Source organism: Cnephaeus nilssonii (genome assembly GCF_951640355.1).
Source record: "Cnephaeus nilssonii genome assembly, chromosome: 1".
Classification (NCBI taxonomy): Eukaryota; Metazoa; Chordata; class Mammalia; order Chiroptera; family Vespertilionidae; genus Cnephaeus; species Cnephaeus nilssonii.
Genome location: NC_137072.1, coordinates 26633366 through 26652565, shown reverse-complemented (window position 1 = coordinate 26652565; position 19200 = coordinate 26633366). Strand labels below are relative to the sequence as shown.

General features: G+C 41.5%; 1 protein-coding gene across 1 annotated transcript in view; it reads left to right on the top strand.

Moving 5' to 3' along the window:
* The window catches only part of PTER (phosphotriesterase related), a 62528-nt gene that overhangs the window by 14783 nt on the left and 28545 nt on the right, over positions 1 to 19200 (top strand). The window lies entirely within an intron of this gene.

The window sequence follows — 19200 nt, the reverse complement described above, 5'->3', positions numbered from 1 at the left end:
TTTACGATACAATACTTTTAAAATGTAGTTATTAATTCTTCCCATCCCTCCTAGTTGCAAGATCTGTCTCTTCTTCAGGAGAATCCCGTTGATAGGTTTTTGTTTGTTTTTTAAAGGTCAGCTCAGACTGGAAGATTTTACCTGTCACCCAGGACACTATATTTTACTGCTAGGGAGCAGTGTCTGGCAGGGTTGATGCTCTGCATACATCAGCTATAGGATGTTCTATATTATATTTTTCAGATCCTGGTGGCAACGCCATAGGTAGTTCATTAGCACCTCTCTCAGTTTTGGAATGAATGTGGATTTGTGAAGTCATAGAGTTCCAATTTGTTCTCAACTGATAATTACTGTATGGCTTAGGTCGACGTAAAGACAAGTTGTGAAAAACGAGGAAAATTTAAGAGTGAAGAAACTTGTTAGATGTACCCCTGCAGTTTCTTGTTCAGATGTTATGAGGACACACAGTAGTTAATGTATACTCCCTCCTAATTATGACTCAAAGTGGTTATTACTCCTTGTTTTAAATATAGCGAAGAGCAGTTTTTGTTAAGTATTTAGCTCTCACTTAGATATGCTGTATGCTTTAGAGTTATTTTTATTACCTCTTCATATAACAACCAATTTAAGTAGGAAGTCTAAATTACCCAAGCCCTCATTTCTGTGATTAGGAAAAGCAAAGCACAGTGCACTTAAATGGCTCGCTTCGTGTCGCCCAGTCAACAGTGGAGTTGGCACTAGCTTTTCTGGTCCTAGAAAATCACAGCTTCTTCCTTAGGCCAATGAGGGATGCCACCTCTGAGTAGTCCCTCCACCTTAATGGGCAGCAGGATAACTTATGTGATGTTTGTAGTAAGTGTCTTCATGGTGAAATAAAAGAAACATTTGCCTGACAAGTTGGGAGACTGGGTTCTAGTCTGGCTCTCTGGACTTCAAAGGATCAAGGAAGGCTCAGAGTTTGCATCTGAAAATGAAGTCATGGAATTAAATAATCTATCTGCATATTTCCTTTCAGCTCAAAAATTCTGAAATCAAATAGCATTTAACATTAATTGAAACTTACATATTTTAACAAACTTACAGTATTGTTCACTTTAACATTTAATAAATATACTTATTTCACCTATTTAAAACAACTCATCTAAATTAAAAACCATACCTTATGGACTTTTTTTAATTTACTTATTGATTTTAGAGAGAGAGGAAGGGAGGGAGAGAGAAGAAAACATCAATTTGTTGTTCCACTTATTTGTGCATTCATTGGTTGATTCTTGTGCATGCCCTGACTAGGAATTGAACCCACAGCCTTGGTGTATGGGGACGATGGTCTAACCAACTGAGCTACCCAGCCAGGGCCAAAATCATACCTTATTTAGATGCATTTAATAATTTGATGTGTTTTAGCTGGTTTGTAATTTGATTTTAAAATGCTCTTTTATTAGTTAGGCAATTTATTAAAATTATTAAAGTTGCCAATGTAAAGCCAATCCAAAGAAGAGATTATAATTATAGTCCTGCCCTGGCTGCTGTACTAGTAGTTAGAGCATCTGCCAGCACACTGAAGGGTGGTGGGTTCAATTTCCTGTCAAGGGCATGTACTTGGACTACAGGTTCGATCCCGGGCCTCTGTCGGGGAGCATGTAAGAGACAACCAATCCATGTGTCTCTCTCATCTCTCCCTCCCTCTCTCTCTCTTTCCCACTATTTCTGAAAATCAATGTTTAAAATATCCTAGGATGAGGATTAACAACAACAACAAAATATTATAGTCCTTGGTATACCTGCAATATTGTTAAAATACAGTTAGAACTATAATGAAAGGAAACTTTCACATAATTGTACAAGTATACAGATCAAGTTATGTTGAATAATATTTAAAATACTAGAGGCCTAGTGCATGAAAATTCATACACTGGAGGGGGGGGGGTCCTCAGCCCGACCTGCCCCCTCTCATAGTCCCAGAGCCCTCAGGGGCAGAGGCAACCCAGCGATCAGGGGAAGACGACGCCCCCATCACATCTCTGCTGTAGCCACTGCCGGCAGCTCAAGCCTTGGCCGGCCCTGGTTACCCGAGCCTCGGGCAGCCCTGGGGGGCTAAGCAGCCACCATCCGAGGCATACCTGCGCCTTGGGCATCAGCTGGGCAAGACTGGTGCCCACTCATGCTCTTGAATTGAGGGAAGCATGGGGATTTAGGGAAGGAAGCTGTGGCGAGAGGTCAGCCATGCCCTGAGGATCCAGTCAATCAGAAAGAGATTGTGCATTATGAGAAATTGGGGTTCTTGTGCCATCGTGTTCTTTTGCAAGAAAGGGGTGATATATATTTTCTTTGTTGCACATTTTAGGTGTTCATTAATAAGTGTTGGTAGACTCTCAATGGGGAAACCTCAGAGATTATGAATTTTATACTGTTTTTAGGTCTCCCAGAGAATGTTTATGTAGCTTACAGCAGTGTATTCTGCCTTCAGTGAAAATGGAAGGTAGCCCATCATCCTGTGACTAATAACATCATTTCCTCACTGGTGAATTGGGAGTGATAATAATAAAAGTGGATTTCATCCTATGTCCTATGGTCCAGTCTTCTACTTGGGTACTTTTTGGTGACTCACCTTCTGTTGATCCCTTGCTTACTTCACAGAGACATTAGGAGATTTAATTAAAGCGTGTAGAATGCCTTAAGAACGATGAAAGGTGCTTTAGTTTCCTAACTCATCTCCTGGCCTGCTGTCTCCAGCATTCAGCTTGTACTCATATTGCCCGTGTAACTACTATCATCCTAATGGAGATCTTATCCTCTGGGGCCAGCCAATGTGTCAGTATTTTCCACTATAGATGTACAGAACAACCTGTGTATGAGCTTCTATACATTGCTTACAAAATCTGAAACATGCCCTTCATTGTTCATGCCCCCAGAATGCCTCCTTGTAAAAAATCCTCTAATTTTCTGTGGCCATGCCTATAGCCCATCTCCTCTAGGGAGCCTTCCCAGTCGCTCCAGTATTGGTGCATGCTGAACAGATGCAGTTCTCCAGAGCACGTGCTTTATGCCTCTTTTCTAACATTTACTGCCCTCTGCTTTATACCACGGGCGTCCCACTGACATATAAAAAATACCAGTCCTGCACTGAATGCTCGCCCTGTGCCAAGCACTGTGTTGCGGGCTGTTCTCTTTCCTATGGCAAGATGTTCTTTTGCGTCTTTGTTTCCCATAGTACCTTTCTTTGGACGTAATCGATCCTCAGCAAACATTTGCCACATTGAATTGAAATATATTCATGTGAAATCTGAGGGCTATCCTCTCAAACCTATAATCAAAGCCACTTTCAAGGAGAATAATAGGCCATGATGCTCGTGAAAACATCAGATTGCTTCTGGCTGGACGTATGTTTCGTGAGTGTGGAACTGAGGGTGGTAGAAGGGAAACTGTTCCTTGGTTGAACAGACACCTCTTGACCATGTGCTTCCTTGCCGATTGCTAACGTAGCTCAGAGTTGGTACCTATTTCTCCGTGTGTGGAATAGAATTAAAGTGGTTATCAGAACAAGAGGCAGTTGCACATGCGGCTCTCCTTTTCATCAAGCATGGGTGGCATTTCTCATCCAGGTGTCCAGGTAGGCTGCAGTCATACTCAGAAGTCACTAGAACAAGACAAGGAGGGCTAGAACTAGGCTGGAAGAGATCGAAGCCTTTTTTCTGTGATCACCCTTTTTTACACCAAACAGGGTAGGTGTAGGCCTGACAATTCAAAGCATGTACGTAGCACTGATTCTTTTCACCTGAATTAGTTAAGCAGGTAGCGAAAGTCAAGACTTTTCAGTCTACAGCAAGCATGTCAAACTTGCGGCCCGCGGGCCACATGCGGCCAACAACAAATACTAATTAACGATGACTCATTTATTTCAGCCCTTTGTATTCAGCATGTCTCTATTGAAATAAACCTATGTTTCTATGAAAATTGAAGCTTTTATTTGCAGCCCACATAAACTTAAACCTTGTTTATTTGGCCTGTGTTAGCCTTTGAGTTTGACATGCTTGATCTGCAGTGTGGTCTTCCAAATAAGGAACCTGAGATGTTTTTGTGGGAAGTATTTGTTAGATATTTAGTTATCCATGAGACTGAAATACTCTCTGCCATTCAACGAGATGGTTTAAAAATGAAACTGCCTTAAAAAGACACTCAAGTGCATGGCCTCCACATTCAAAAAGTTAACCTAAGCCATCATTCATAGTTACTCTATAAAAGAATCACCTGCAGTAATTTTCTTACATATTTTTAGTTTTCTGACTTATAATTGGCTTCTACCAATTCAGATAGGACATGTCCTTGAAGACAGTCATGTGCTGTTGCTGTCGTTTTTATATGCTCAGGAGTCTTGCTCTTATGTAAGGGAAAGTTAAAAAATTAAAAGTCATGTGTATTCCTTTGTGGCGTTGTGTTGGATGCAGAAGAATGACCTAAGATGATGGTGTATTCACTATCATCTGAGTGCTGGGAGTGCAAAGATACAGGACAGCTGTAAAAACAAACATGGCTTCAAAACCCATAGCCCAAAAACTTTTGGGAAAACCTTGCCCATGGTTTTTAATAATTTTCAGCTGTGTTGACTTTGGGATATAATGTGATATGCCATAAAAGAGGTGTGCCATGATTTCAGAATTATGTATTGGCAGAAATATATTGAATAAATATTCCAGGACCATTGTTAGCCCTTTGCTAACAACGGCTAACCTCTTCTTCCTTTCTGGTGCTGATTCTACTTCCATGTATCATTTCCTTGCTCTTGCTTTAATATTTGTTTTCTTCACTCTATGTATCAGTTGTGCCAGATCCCTCAACCCCTTTGTAGAATAGGCTGGATTAAAGCAGCAAGCATATAAATGTTAATGAAGTACTGATTAAGTGCCGGGCACTGTAGGGGCAGAGGACTGAGGGAGAAGACAGGCTCTGCCCTCAAGGACCTTAAGATCTGGTGCAGAGAGACATTAGCATAAGAGGTGAATTTCAAGGTTAAAGTTGGAGTTCTCTAGGGAGAGAACCTAGAGTCAGCATCTTACCCAGAGTGATGGAATAATAAGGATGAGCATCAGGAAAATATTCTAATTAGAAATGGCACCAGAGCCCCACCCGCAGGTCCAGGAGAAGTCAGCCAGGAGAGGAAAGGGGTGGAGAGGCAGAGTGGAGTGGGGTGGGTTGGTAAAACTCAGAATAAAAGAGGCAAAAACACATTCAAAGACATTAGACCAGTGCAGACGTGTTGAGTCCAGAGAAGGACAGGCAGGCAGTTCAACACGCCAGAACCCAGAGCGGGTCCCGGGAGCACACCAAGCTCCAGGCTCAGATGTACTTCTCAGTGTTGGCCACAGAAGAGACACATCCAGCTCTGGGTTTTAGAGAGTCCTCGGTAGGCGTGGTCAAGGCACATCAGAAAGGCACAGGGCAAGTCTGGGAGCTCTTATTGTGATCCCTGTGAGAGACGGTTGTTCCAACTAAGGCGGTGGCTATGAGGAGGAAGAGGAAACGATGGATTAAAGAGCTGTGGAAGTGGTGGGATGTAGGCCACTTAGAAATCAAGTACTTGTGAGTGAGGCAGGAGTCTTTGATGAAATTTGGGTTCTTTTTTTACATGGGCAATTGGGTGAGGTGGTGATAGAAAGTAGAGAATGCAGACGTCCAAACTCTACCTGAGGACAAGTACATTGCCAGGTGCTGTGCTTGGCACAAATTAATTATCCAATCAGTATGATTCGATTGTCGTAATCATAGGCTAGACTGTCTGACTGATCTTAACAGAACTCTCGGTGAAGTGCTAATCATAATCAATATTTGGCATTCCCTGAGCAGACCCAGGTTCAAATTGCAGCTCTCCAGCTCCGTGACTCTAGACAAGTTTCTTCGCTTTTCTTGGCCTCAATTTCTTCACATAATATCAGCCCAGCAGCATTTTAGTGCGAATTTGAGATAAGAGAGATAAAGTGCTTTCATAGCACTTGATACGGAGTAGGAGCTCAGTAAATGGTAACTTAGTAAATGAATAAAAGGCATTGTTGTTGGTTCCTACCCTTGAAATGAGGGTGGGAGTTCTCTCTTATTTATCTTTGCATCTTCCATAGGCTCTATCTGCCTAGTACTGGGCCCAATGAATATTTATTGAATCTATGATAACTGTTTTTATTTCATTTATTTTATTGTTTTCTGCTAACCTGTCAAAGATTGTTAACCCTCCTTTAAAAAAAGATTATTTTTATGTTTTGTCTTGATATAGTTTATCTTTACGTGAAATTTATTGTTTTGTCCCTCTTTTTTCACTTATGAATAAATTATGACTCATCTATAATAATAAAGGCATAATATGCTAATTAGACCAGATGTCCTTCTGGACAAAGCCTGGGTTCTGGGTCCTGGGTGCCTGCCAGCGCCCTTAGGGAATGGCCGAAGGGAAGCCCGGGTCCCAGGGACCAGAGGGAAGCTGGTGCCTGCAGCCGGGGGAAGGAAGGCCTACTCTTGCATGAATTTCGTGCATCAGGCCTCTAGTACTTTATAATTTCTGACACTTTCCTATGAAACATCTTCTTGTCAATCCCCATCTGCCTGCCTACCCCACACAGGACTGTGTTCAACAGGGAGATTTTGATCCTTGTGTGGCTTGATTGTGATAAAAACTACTCCGCTGCTCAACCTTTGCCAGAATCCTCCCTGGGCTCCAGGATCTCCACTGGAGTCTAGAGCAGTCCATGAAGGACTCAGACAAACAGCTTGGATTTAATCCAAGTGAACCACAGCCACTGTAAAGGCATGCAATTTGATCAAAAATATTTGTACACAAACAATGTAAAATCTTGGGCATGACTGGCAAATTAGCAATTCTGTGATAATAAAAAAGAATTTAAAATAGCTCTCACCTGCCTGTGTGTTTTAGTTGGAGGATTCACAATCCGTATTCTATTATTTTACATGTGACCTTAGTATAAGCATCAGTTAGGTTTACATTGGTAACATTTATCTTTTCCCATTTTATCCCCTTTTACTAATAGATTAAATAGATAAACATAAAAAACTGGAAAATACATTAAATTGAAATGAAGAAAAAAAGTATTTATTTGGTCCTTCTACTACCCAAAGACACAAGTAATAGTTTAGTATTTCTACTTAAGCTCTACATATATGTAGATACATATACTCTCAATAAATTTATAATGCTTTAAGTAGTTTTGTATTTTGATTTTTCACATGCTATAATAAGGCATTTTCCTCTATCATTAAATAGTCTTTGAGAATATAACTTGAGTGTTTGCATAATGTTCCATCATTTACATAAACAGTCCCATATTATAGAATATTTTGGTCTCTATGCTAAATAATGCCTTAATGAAATCTTTGTGCATAAATAATTTTTACATGTCTCTAAATGTTTCCTTAAGACAGATTCCCAGTGGCGCAGTAACATTAAAGGACTTTAGATGCATATTGTTAAACAGCTTTTCAGAAAAGTTGGGCAAATTTGCATTTTTTGCCAGTACTGTGTGTAGAAGGACCATCATATCACCGCACTCTGTGGTCTTGCTTATCCTTCACAAACCAATCAATGGACCAGCTGGGTTTTTTAAAACTATAATTGACACTATTGTATTAGTTTTAAGTGTCTCCCAAGTGACGCTTTCTGTTGGATACCAACAGTGTGACCACATCTGTTAGCTTTTAGGACTAAATGGACAGCTTTTTCCTGAAGTGTGAAGCTGGATCTGTATTCATGAAAAATTCCAAATGGTTAGTTGATAGTTTCTATGTTGAAAGTGTAACCTTAAATATGTTATACATTTTAAATGTTATTACTTAGCACTATTACACAAAACTGAAACCATGCATCCCTCTCCCCCATGTTTGGGTTTTATTTGACAGCAGTAATTCCAAATAAGTATCTTAGTTATTTAATTTTGGGGCATTTGGACAGTATTCCATTGTGTTGTATCCTCTGAAAATTACTTTTAAAAATACATCATGCTTCAGGTTTAGTTTGTAGGCATAATAATTTTATGTAGGAAGCCACTGCTCCCTTCATTTATTACTAAAAACTTGTAATTTTAACTAGACTGTGGTATTTCTTTGTATATAAAATAAAAAGTAATTATTTGCAGGATAGTTTAATCCAATGGGAAATGGAGTCTGGTTCTACATATTATGTGCCCATTTCATTTGTAAACTTCAACAACAAAAGAAAATTTTTAATCTTATTGGAATTTCAGATTTATAGTAAATTTTACTTATTCATTTTAGAACAAAACTTTCGGCTCTTTTACTCATTCTTAATTAAGGCATAAACTAATTATAGCTGACCCTTGAACAACACAGGTTTGAAATGTGTGGACACACTTATACTCGGATTTGTTTTCAATAAATATACAGTTGGCCCTCTGTACCCACAGTTTGCATCCTTGGGTTCCCTACTGTGGATCCAAAATACTGGTTTTATTCCTGGTCAGTTGAATCCGAGGGTCAGAGGGCTGACTGTATATGTTGTTCTATATCATTTTATATGAGGGACTTGAGCATTGAGAATTTTGGTATCTGTGGGGGTCATGGACCAATGGGAGAACTGTTTTAAGTTTTTGGGGAGTCAAAAATTATATGTGGATATTCAACTCTGTGGGAGTCTGCACCCCCACATAGTTCAGGGGTCAACTATACTTCCTCTCAGTTTAGTTCAGTTTTACAGATGCAAATCAAATACTAGATACTATATAAGCATAGGAGATAAAAGAGAGACCCCCATTCCTCCCTCTCTCTCTCTCTCTCTCTCTCTCTCTCTCTCTCTCTCTCTTTCTCTCTCTCTCTCTCTCTCTCTCTCTCTCTCTCTCTCTCTCTCTCTCTCTCTCTCACACACACACACACACACACTCACCACATAGTCAAACAGAGAAATATCCCGTAATCAATTAGGTCCTGTATGGCATGTGCTGTGATATACTGTTAAACCTCATTATATGATATCTTCAGTATGAGTGCCCCCAATCCCAGTTAACAGGTTGCTTAGATAAAACAAATCTATGCGCTAATAAACTGACCACTCAAAAGTGAATTCCCATGCAAGCATTTCTATTTCCTAAATGTTCATTTCTGTTCCTGCTTAGCATCTCAGCATCCTTTCCTTCAGCTCTGGCCGAATACTGTAGATATTCATAAATATGAACTAATATAATGCAAATAAATTGCAAAGTAAAATTGGAGACTTTTTAAAAAGATGCAGTTTGTCATGAAGTTGTTGGAAGTGATATTTGAGAAATACTGAAGCACATAGAAAGCCCCATGAGGCTGTGACAGGAAGAGAGACACTGGCATGGAAAGTATCAGGATATGTGCCTCCAAACAGAGTAAGTTGCTTAACAACTGGTTAATAAAGGACCTTGATAAAAAACAATAAAGTCTTCAGAAATATTTTTTCAATAACATTTTTCATCACTGAGGTGTAAAAGTCAAGTGAAGGCTGTCATATCTTATAATTTTGTCCCCCCAAAATCCAACAATTAATTAATTTTTTGTTCTCACAATCAGGACATATTTATAATTATGACTTATTTTTATTATATTTATCTTATTTTTCTAATTTGAAATCTTAATTAAGTCCTTAAAATGTGACAAATTACTTAATGTTTGTCTCTTACTGTGTAACAGACCATTCCCAAAACACTAGTTTCAAACAATAACTACTTTATTATTGTCTTCCATAATTTTGTGGGTTAGCCAGACTCTGCTGGGTTGCCTGCTGCTGAGCCTGCAGTCATGTGAAATGTTGGCTGGGTTAGAATGTTCAAGATAATTCACTTACTTTTCTGATACCTTCACAGAGCCGGCCACAGGCTGAGCTCAGTGGGGTGACTGGGAGCTCTCTATCTCTATCTCTATCTCTATCTCTATCTCTATCTCTATCTCTATCTCTATCTCTATCTCTATCTCTATCTCTATCTCTACCTCTACCTCTACCTCTACCTCTGTCTCTGTCTCTATCTCTATCTCTATCTCTATCTCTATCTCTATCTCTATCTCTACCTCTACCTCTATCTCTGTCTCTGTCTCTATCTCTCTCTGTGTGTGTTATTTCGAGTCTCTCCTTTTTCATATGGGAGGGTAGCTAGACTTCCTACATTGCAGCTCAAGGTTCCCCAAAGCACAAAAGCAAAAACTACTTCCAAAGATTTGGGTCCCAAACTGACGTAGAGCATCACTTCTGTCACAGGCCAGCTCAGGTTCAGTGTGGAAGGGAGCTGCATGAGGACTTGAATATTGGAAGGTAGGCTTCACTGAAAGCCGTCCATGGAGACCAGCTAACACACTGTATTAAGTGCATCCATTTAAAAAGGCATTTCCAGTATCAATCATCATGGATACTGAGGGCCTCCCATAGCTTTAGTCACTTCGGTGGGTCATGTCCAAAAGCCTAATGGTTCTGAGGTCAATCTCAACAGTCAATCTGCTTTTAACAATCACAGGCCTCCAGTGAAGGCCTTCATTTATAAGCAAAATTAGGACCTCAGTTTGATTAAGAAACTTCACCCCCTTATTGGTAGTGTTTGTTTTTTGTTTTTTGTTTTTTTGTTGTTTTTTAAATATATCTTACTGATTTTTTACAGAGAGGAAGAGAGAGGGATAGAGAGTTAGAAACATCGATGAGAGAGAAACATCCATCAGCTGCCTCTTGCACACCCCCTACTGGGGATGTGCCTGCAACCAAGGTACATGCCCTTGACCGGAATCGAACCTGGGACCCTTGAGTCCGCAGGCCGACGCTCTATCCACTGAGCCAAACCGGTTTTGGCTGGTAGTGTTTTTTAAGAACCAGTTTAGGTTCATTTGCCTAAGGATACTCAGCAAATATTGGGAAAATAATTCAAAGTTTGGAGTGTAGTTATTCTGAACATTTATAATTTAGGTTGTACTTTTACATATAATCATATTTGTTTTTCATTCCAAATCTCATGCAGTAGATATTATTCTAGTTTTCAAGTAATGAAACTAATTCATCCTAAGCTTTTAAGTTTTTTATAGTCACACAGCTAGGAAACTTTGGAGTCAGGACTCCAAGTTCAGAGTTACATATCTCTTAGAGTTTTCTTATAAACTTACAAGGATCTAAAACTTAAGTTCATTCATATAATCTCTCTGTCTCACTGTCTGTCTCTCTCTCCATGTACATGTATGTATGCATCCACATGCATATAAAATATACATTTTAAAAAACATTCTTAAAGTGCAGCCTTCATTAATAATGAATGTGACTGATAGTTAATGAATAAAATTCACACATTTGCTCTCATTACATGGATATGTACATAGGCACATGTATGTAAAACAAACATTTTAAAAAATGAGTTAAAGTACAGCCTTCCTTGATAGTAAATGATCTATAGAAGGTCAATACTATCCCTTTCAGGTTAAAGGATATCACAGGAGCATGGATGTCATCGGGTCTAATCCCTTCATTTCACAAAATGGGAAAACAGACTCAGAGTGGTTAAATAACTTGCCCAAGTCACACAGCTATTCAGTGGAAGAGCCAAGAGCTCTGGCTCTGAATCTGCTGTTCTTTCAACTACACAAGCCACATTAAGAATAGCCTTTCAAATGAAACTGTGTGAGGAAGACAGATAATTTATATGTTTAAAACAGTAATTTGTGACTTGCCAGGAATTAAAACACAAATTTTAAGCATTTAATTGCTAAATACAGTTAAGGACCAGCTGTGCAGTTTGCTCAAAATAGGAGACAGCCCATTGCTAGGAACCCATGGAAGAGAAAATTTCTTCTATAAAAAGCTGAAAACTAACTTCTATGTGAAGGGTTCTTTATGGACAAAAAGAAGTTGTAACTGTTGTATTGAATCACTTGGTATGATGCTTCACTCCCAGGATCCTATGTGAGTAGCAAAATCAAGAAATTTACATGAAATGTTCTCACAGCACTGAGTGCGGAAGCCCTGAGAATGAGGAAGGCTGGGATGTGCTGTTTTCTAAATGGAGACGAACATAAAGGTCAGTTCTGTGGGCAGGGCTCTGGCCGCGCTGCTCTCCTCCCAGCTCCCGGGCGTTACTGTGATGGGCAATGAGCAGTGCTCCCCTTATCCGCTCTCCTTCCCCTTCCCTCCCCCTCCCTCACACCGTTCCTTTTATTAAGGAGAAAATATTTTCAGTTTGTTGACTAAACAGATAAGAAATTCAAGAAGCCAGTACAGTCATGTACCACTTAACAACAAAGATATATTCTGAGAAATGTGTCTCTAGGTGATTTTTTTTGTGGGGACATTATTGAGTGCACTTACAGAAACCTAGATAGTATAGCCTACTGCACACCCAGGCCTATGGTCAAGCCTATTGCTCCTAGCCTACAAGCCTGTATAGCATGTTACTGTACAAAACATTTTGAAATAAAATCAAGCACAAGAGAAAATGATGCAATCAAGAAACACGGTAAACACAAGATATATGAGGCTGCTGCCAGCTAACACAACGTGTTTTGTTAATAGCAAACTTTTTTTTGGATAAATAGAAATTCTAAACTAATGGTTAGAAGTAGAGTATGGCAAATACATAAACCAGAAGCATCGTCATTTATTATCATTATCAAGTATTATGTACTGAAGATAATTGTATGTGCTGTACTTTTATACAACTGGCAGTGTGGTGGGCTTGTTTATAATAGCATCACCACAAACACATGAATAACGTGTTGTGCTACCATGTTAGGATAGCTATGCCGTCACTAGGCAATAGGAATTGTTCACCTCCATTATAACCTTGTGGCACCACCGTGGAATATGTGGTCTATTGTTGACCGAAACGTTGTTATGTGTCACATGACTATGGTACTTTTACTAAAGTTAAAGTGTGTGTGACTCACAGGGCTGGCCAGTTGACATGCTTTTGACTAAAGAGTCAATTAAGCCACAAGACTGATGCCTTCTGTTGAGTAGCTCAATGGGATTTCTGGATTTAATAATCGCCACTGACTTGTTCACATCAAGGAGTGCAGGGCAGGGGTCCTGTGAATGCCCTTGTCCAGGAGTATCACTTCCCAGGTATATCTCCGCCACCATCTTCATGTTTGTTATCTGGAATTTGGAAATATGCCTAGGTTTCCTCTTCTACTTCCTTAGTCAAATAGAAAAGAAAAAAGGAAAAAGAAAAAAAAAAAGCTTGGGAATGAACCCACCCCTTTCCTCTGCATATAAGACACAAGCTGCTCATTTGTATCCATCAGTGGCTTTGTTTTGTTTGAGGAACTTGCTGGGTCCCATCATTGTTCTCTGTACTAAAGCGGTTGGATTTATTTCTCTTTGTTCAGGCATGGTTATTGATTTTTTGACAATGTTTAATATGAAAAGCAGTAGAGCCATTTGCCATAAATACCTGGGCAAGTGGCCGTGTGGTGATGTATGTGAGGAAGAAATCCTCGTGTCACCATTGTTCAGCCACCAGACCAATGCTGTTTGAGAGAAGATATGTCACGTTGAACCTGCACATCATGTACTCAAAAAAGCTTTAAAAAATATTGTGTGGTTTTAAAAATATTTTGGTTATAAATCAAATGTCAGCTTTAAGTGTGGTGTTCATAGAGTAGCCATTCTGTGTGATGTAACCCATAAAAAAAAAAACAGAAGTGCCCACAGATTTGCACCAGCCGGCACTTTTTTCACAGGAGTCCATTTATTTGGGAGAACTTTTGTAGCACCGGCAAGTCCAGTTAGAAACTTCCATCTGCTGTGCCTCTTGCTGCTTCTGCTTTCTCACCATCTGCACTGATGTCATCTCAGACCAAGCCACCACCTAATGCCTTCCCATCCTAGCAACACCCACTGACCCACCTTCCGCCCATTCTACCCGGCTGCCAGATTATTCATTTCATGCCTTCTCCTGCAGAAAACTCTGGAATGCCTTCCATTTTAAAAAATCAGTTAGGGTCTGACCAGGCAAGGAAAGCAAGGATAAGTGAAATGGATTGAGGGATTTATTATGGGGATTCGATCTTGCACAGTTGTTAGGGAAGTGAACTGAAAACTGTAACCACATAGAACCTTCATTTCTTTAATATGACCTTTGCTCGTTTCTTTCCTTTTGTTCAAACTGGCCCCATCCAGCACCCCGACTCACCTGCCTTCTTCTCTCTTGCAGGACTACTACCTAAAGCATTAAGCCCTCAGGACAATGAGGTTCTGATCGGCATTAAATAATTTTAGGAACAAAATCTCAGGTCTGTTGACCACAGAGACAGAGTTTTGGTCAAAGTAGAGATAACATCTAGTCCTCAGTTGGTTTCAGCTTCAGGCCCAGAAAAGCTGTGAAACCGGACAAACAATGCCATGGCTGACCACAGCACCAGATGCACTGATCCTAGGGCCAACCAATCAGTAGAGACCACCACCCTGATTGCGACCCTAACTCCCTAGCCACCATGACTAATGATTTTCCTCTGTATAACCCAGCCCCTGCAAGCCATTGGGGAGCCAGGTGGTGAGCATGAGCTCACCTGTGTCTCCACGTGTGGGCCACTTCCTAAAAACAAACCTCTACTTTCTCTGCTGCCGCCTCCTGTTCCTGTCTTACTGGGCTTTGATTCACTCAGGTAACTGGACCCCTTCAGTCTGGCAACAAGACCAAGTCACCAAACATCAACTTGCCAATTTGACCATCGCATTTAAAACTGTAAAGCAGTGTCCTTTAACCAGGTCTGGGACTGGATGCAGCAGAGGCAGGGGCAGGAAAAGAGCAGATGTCCATGAATTCCACTTATTCATATGAAGGATATTCAGGAAGTCCTACCCTCTGAAATGTGAAATGTAATTGACATGGATATTCAACCCAAATAGAAATAAAAGTTGTAAGCATAATTACCAGGATGAAATCTCAGTGAAACAAAGTTGCCTCCAGACTATCCACCCACCAACAAATCTCCAACAATTTGGCAAATTTGCGTATTTTATAAAAGTTAATTCATGCACGTATTTTCAACAATGACAAAGCCTACATATTGTCTCTGGCTTTCAGTTCAGGGCTGTTTTCTGATTCTCTTCTTTTTTTGCTTTTTTTTTATTTTCCTTAATGATCTATTTTTTTTATTATTATTCTTTTACTGTTGTAATTAGCAATTTATTTACAGTAGGGAGGAGCAAAGGGAGGCTGACATTGTAACCATGGTCATCTGGGCAGCTTCACCAGGAAGCTGCAACTTCACACTCCCCAGGGAACCGGCAGTCCATTCCCTGCAGATCACTGCGGGAAGGGGTCCAACAAAGGGGGAAATGGGTGCGTGAGCAGTGATGTAGGGAAGGTGATTGCCAGTTAGTCTAACCTGGGAACAAAAATCATTGGCTAGAGGGGTGGAGCGAATGCCAGCCCACGAAAATTTGGGATACATAATCCCCAGACAAAGGAATTCTCTCTCTCTTGTTCCTCTGGCTTTGCTCCTGCTTTCTTGCACTCAGCTCTGCTCCCTCCATAGCCATGTGGCCCTAGAAGCCGCCTCCGGACCCCACCCGTAATGGACTGAGCTGGGAACACAAGCTGATCTAGCCACAGGCTGGACTGGAATGTGCCAATATTGAATGGAGACTCAGGGCAGTAACGTTAATCTTAGCTCTGCTGAAGACATAGCTGGACTTCTTCCATGCTGGGACAGAGGGAGGGGGGCCTGGGAAATGCAGGGGTTTAATTCCATGCAAATAAATATCACTCATTCTCCCATGCGAGTCTTAGAAAATTACTTGTGACATCACAAGAAGCCCCTTCCACCAGCAACAGGTGGGGACACAGAGAGCAGTAACAAGTCTACACCCACTAGCAGCAGAGGGCTCTTCCCTTTAACCAGGCCATCAGAATAATTGCAGCCTATCCTCCGTCTGTCTGTCTGCTCAGATTTCACATTTGAAGTGCAACGAAACTGTGACAAACGTGTTTATAGCTCCACTTATCCCTTGTCCCACTACCTTCTGTGTGCACTAATTCTGAGCAAAGCAGCTTCCCATGGATTTTCCACAGAACGCCCGAAGCCTGCTTTTTTTGGGGGTGGGGTCGGGGGGGGGGAATTCACTCCTGTCTGCACGGTTGTGTTCTGCAGCTCTGGTTACCCAGTACTGCCCTGCTTGTCTGTGAACTCTCATCTCTATGGAGGAAGGCCACTAACAGCCTGGCCTGCGCACTAGGACCTCCCCTTCCAGGCTGGCTGTGGTGGAAGACAGCTCCCTCGCTGCACAGTGACCGGGAGTTCTATCTCATCCAACTAAAAGACGCAGTCTCCCTCAGAGCCTGGTGGCTACGGCTTGTTCTGTATACATGGTGTCTTATCATAGAGCAACAGCTCATCCTGCCCGAGAGTGTTTGGAGGAAATTCCCAGAAGAGATGACCTTTCTTAAGGTGTGGTTTTTTTTGGTGTGTGTGTGTGGTTTTTTTCCCATGAAGACTCACAGCTTGTGAGCTTGAAACTTACCAACCTTGCTCTTTCAAATTTATATCAATTGAATATGCAGTTTGGTACTCTTCTAGGAAAAGTAATGGTGTGTTATCAGTTTTTTCAAGTTTCAGCCCCCCAGTGACCCTCTAGGAGCACACGTCAGCCAAAAGGAAGGAACGAGCAAATGAACTCTCATAGAAGATTGAATTGGTTATTAATTGTACTGTGGTTCCCATCAACTGAAGGAACTAGCTGTGCAGACTTTGCTCTCAGTAACAGGGAATGGGCAGTATTGAACAGTGAGTTCCTAGACATCATCAGTGAAAACTATGCACTTTAAAGTGACTGGCAGCTGCATGGTAGTTCTCTGAACAGATACCATCCTCTTTCATCCTGATCACTGATGTGGAATTTTTGGACTGGAACCCAGATTCTTTGTCTGCCGGAGTCGAATGAATCCACGGACAGAAGGTGGTACAGCAAAGGTGGAAATTTATTAAAGAAAAGAACAGACTCCCATGTGAGGAGGAGGAAAGAGTCCCACAGAACAGACTCCCAAGTAGGGAGGGGGAAAGGGTCCCACCGACTTCCTGTTTCCATGGTTTATAAAGGCTGCAGTTCCTGTGCCCTGATATCCCCTCTGATTGGTCAATTTTCCCTTTCGAATTGGTTACTATAGTAACTCCTGAGGCCCTCCTCCCTTGTTGTCCTCCTATTCTTCTGGGCTTTCTTCCTTCTTTATTTTGTAAACTAGAAGCCTGATGCATGAAGATTTGTGCCAGAATGGGCCTTCCTTTCCCTGGCTGCCGGCACTGCCTTCCTTCTGGCCGGAGCCTCCTTTCCGCCTTCCCACACTGCCCAGAGGCCCGGAGGGCTGGGGGTGGTGCGGAATGCCTGCATTGTTGCCATGACCCCCAGCCACTCGGGACCTGCGTATGCAAATTAACCCGCCATCTTTGTTGGGTTAATTTGCATACTTACTCCTGATTGGCTGGTGGGCATCACGAAGGTACAGTCAATTAGCATGTTACTCTTTTATTAGGTAGATATAGACCTTTTTTGGCTACTTCCAGTTCCCTTGTCTTATGGAGATGTACCCGTTGCTGCTCCCTTGTCTTTTGGAAATGTAACCGCACCTGGCTTCCTTGTGTTATGGAGATGTACCTTCTCCTCTTCTGTAGCCCTATGTGTTTTTCCATGGACCCCAATTCTAAATATTTCCTAAACCTGCCTATGTTACCCTAAAATTCCTGTTTCATCACCATGAACAATTATTTAGATACTAGAGGCCTGGTGCACGAAATTCGTGCACGGGGGAGGGGCGTGTCCCTCAGCCCAGCCTGCACCCTCTCCAATATGGGACCCCTTAAGGGATGTCCAACCGCCTATTTAGGCTGTAACTGCCCTCCCCTGCTGACCTCGTCACCCCTAACTTCCCTCCCCTGCAGGCCTCCCCCCCCAACTTCCCTCCCCTGCAGGCCTGGCTCCCCCCCAACTGCCCTCCCCTGTAGACCTGGGTCCTCCCCAACTGCCCTCCCTTGCTGGCCTGGTCTCCCCCAACAGCCCTCCTCTTCTGGCCTGGTCACCCCTAACTGCCCACAACTGCCCTCCCCTGCTGGCCATCTTGTGGTGGCCATCTTGTGTCCACATGGGGGCAGCCATCTTGTGTCTTGGAGTGACGGTCAATTTGCATATTACTCTTTTATTAGATAGGATTTGAAGCTTGTCTTGCTGAAGACCATTTTCAACCAAAAACAAATGCCCATGCTAGCCCCAAGCTCTAAAGTTCTCTGTTAAATGGTCTCAATCAATAATTTACACATTGTGGGCCAGTATGTATCAAACACCTGGGATCCAGATAATTGCAGTGGTTTGATATAATTGGACTTTATCTCAGTACTCCCTTTTCTCCAACCCTGACTTGTTTTCATCTTACCTTATGTATGCACTCTGTCCATTACAAATTTGTCCTGTACCCATTGCTCCCCAAAATGATCTCTCCTCTAATCAAACACTCCCTCTGAAAAGAAATAACCTAGACATACATAATTGTTCTTTGAACTAGCAAAACAAAGGTACTATTTATCTAATGTGTGTTATGCACTTTTACATGTCTTTCTGTCTATGGTATCTAATTTATTCTTATGAAAGCCTATGAAGTGTGCATTGTTATTCTGATTCACAGATGAGAAAACTGATGCTCAGAAAGTCAGAGAAGGTCCTCAGAAGGATGTGGGGGAAAGTGATTTCAGAATGTCTTCTAAAGAACCGTTTGAGAGCTTCCAAAGGCACTTTCCGCAGTTCCCAGTCCGTTTTCTCACTGTCCTCTGTTGTGTCCGGTTGGTGCCGTGTGGGGAGGGAACACTGGGTTTGCTCTTGGCCACCACTTTCAGTAGCACCTGCTTCTTTCCAAGTGAAATCCCTTCATTTCGGAAAGGTGCTTTCAAATGGAAGTTCTGCGGATGGGGTTCTTGTTGTTAGTGATAGAAACTTGGTGAAAACTTAACTTGTGTTACAAACTGAAGTAAATAGAGGATAAATGAAGAGGTATTTACTCTTTCTAGAGAGAGCAGATTTCAGTTTTAATAAATCATAGGTGCTTTCATTATGAATAGGATTTTTAGGCTTATTTTCAAAGTGTGTTTCTATGTGCCATAGATAAAATAAAATATCAAGAGCGAAGAGGTTTGTTTGTTTTTGTTTTTCCATTGTTAAACCTAGGTGTCCCATTCCCCCTCCCTGCCCCATCCCCACCCCCACCCCCCGAG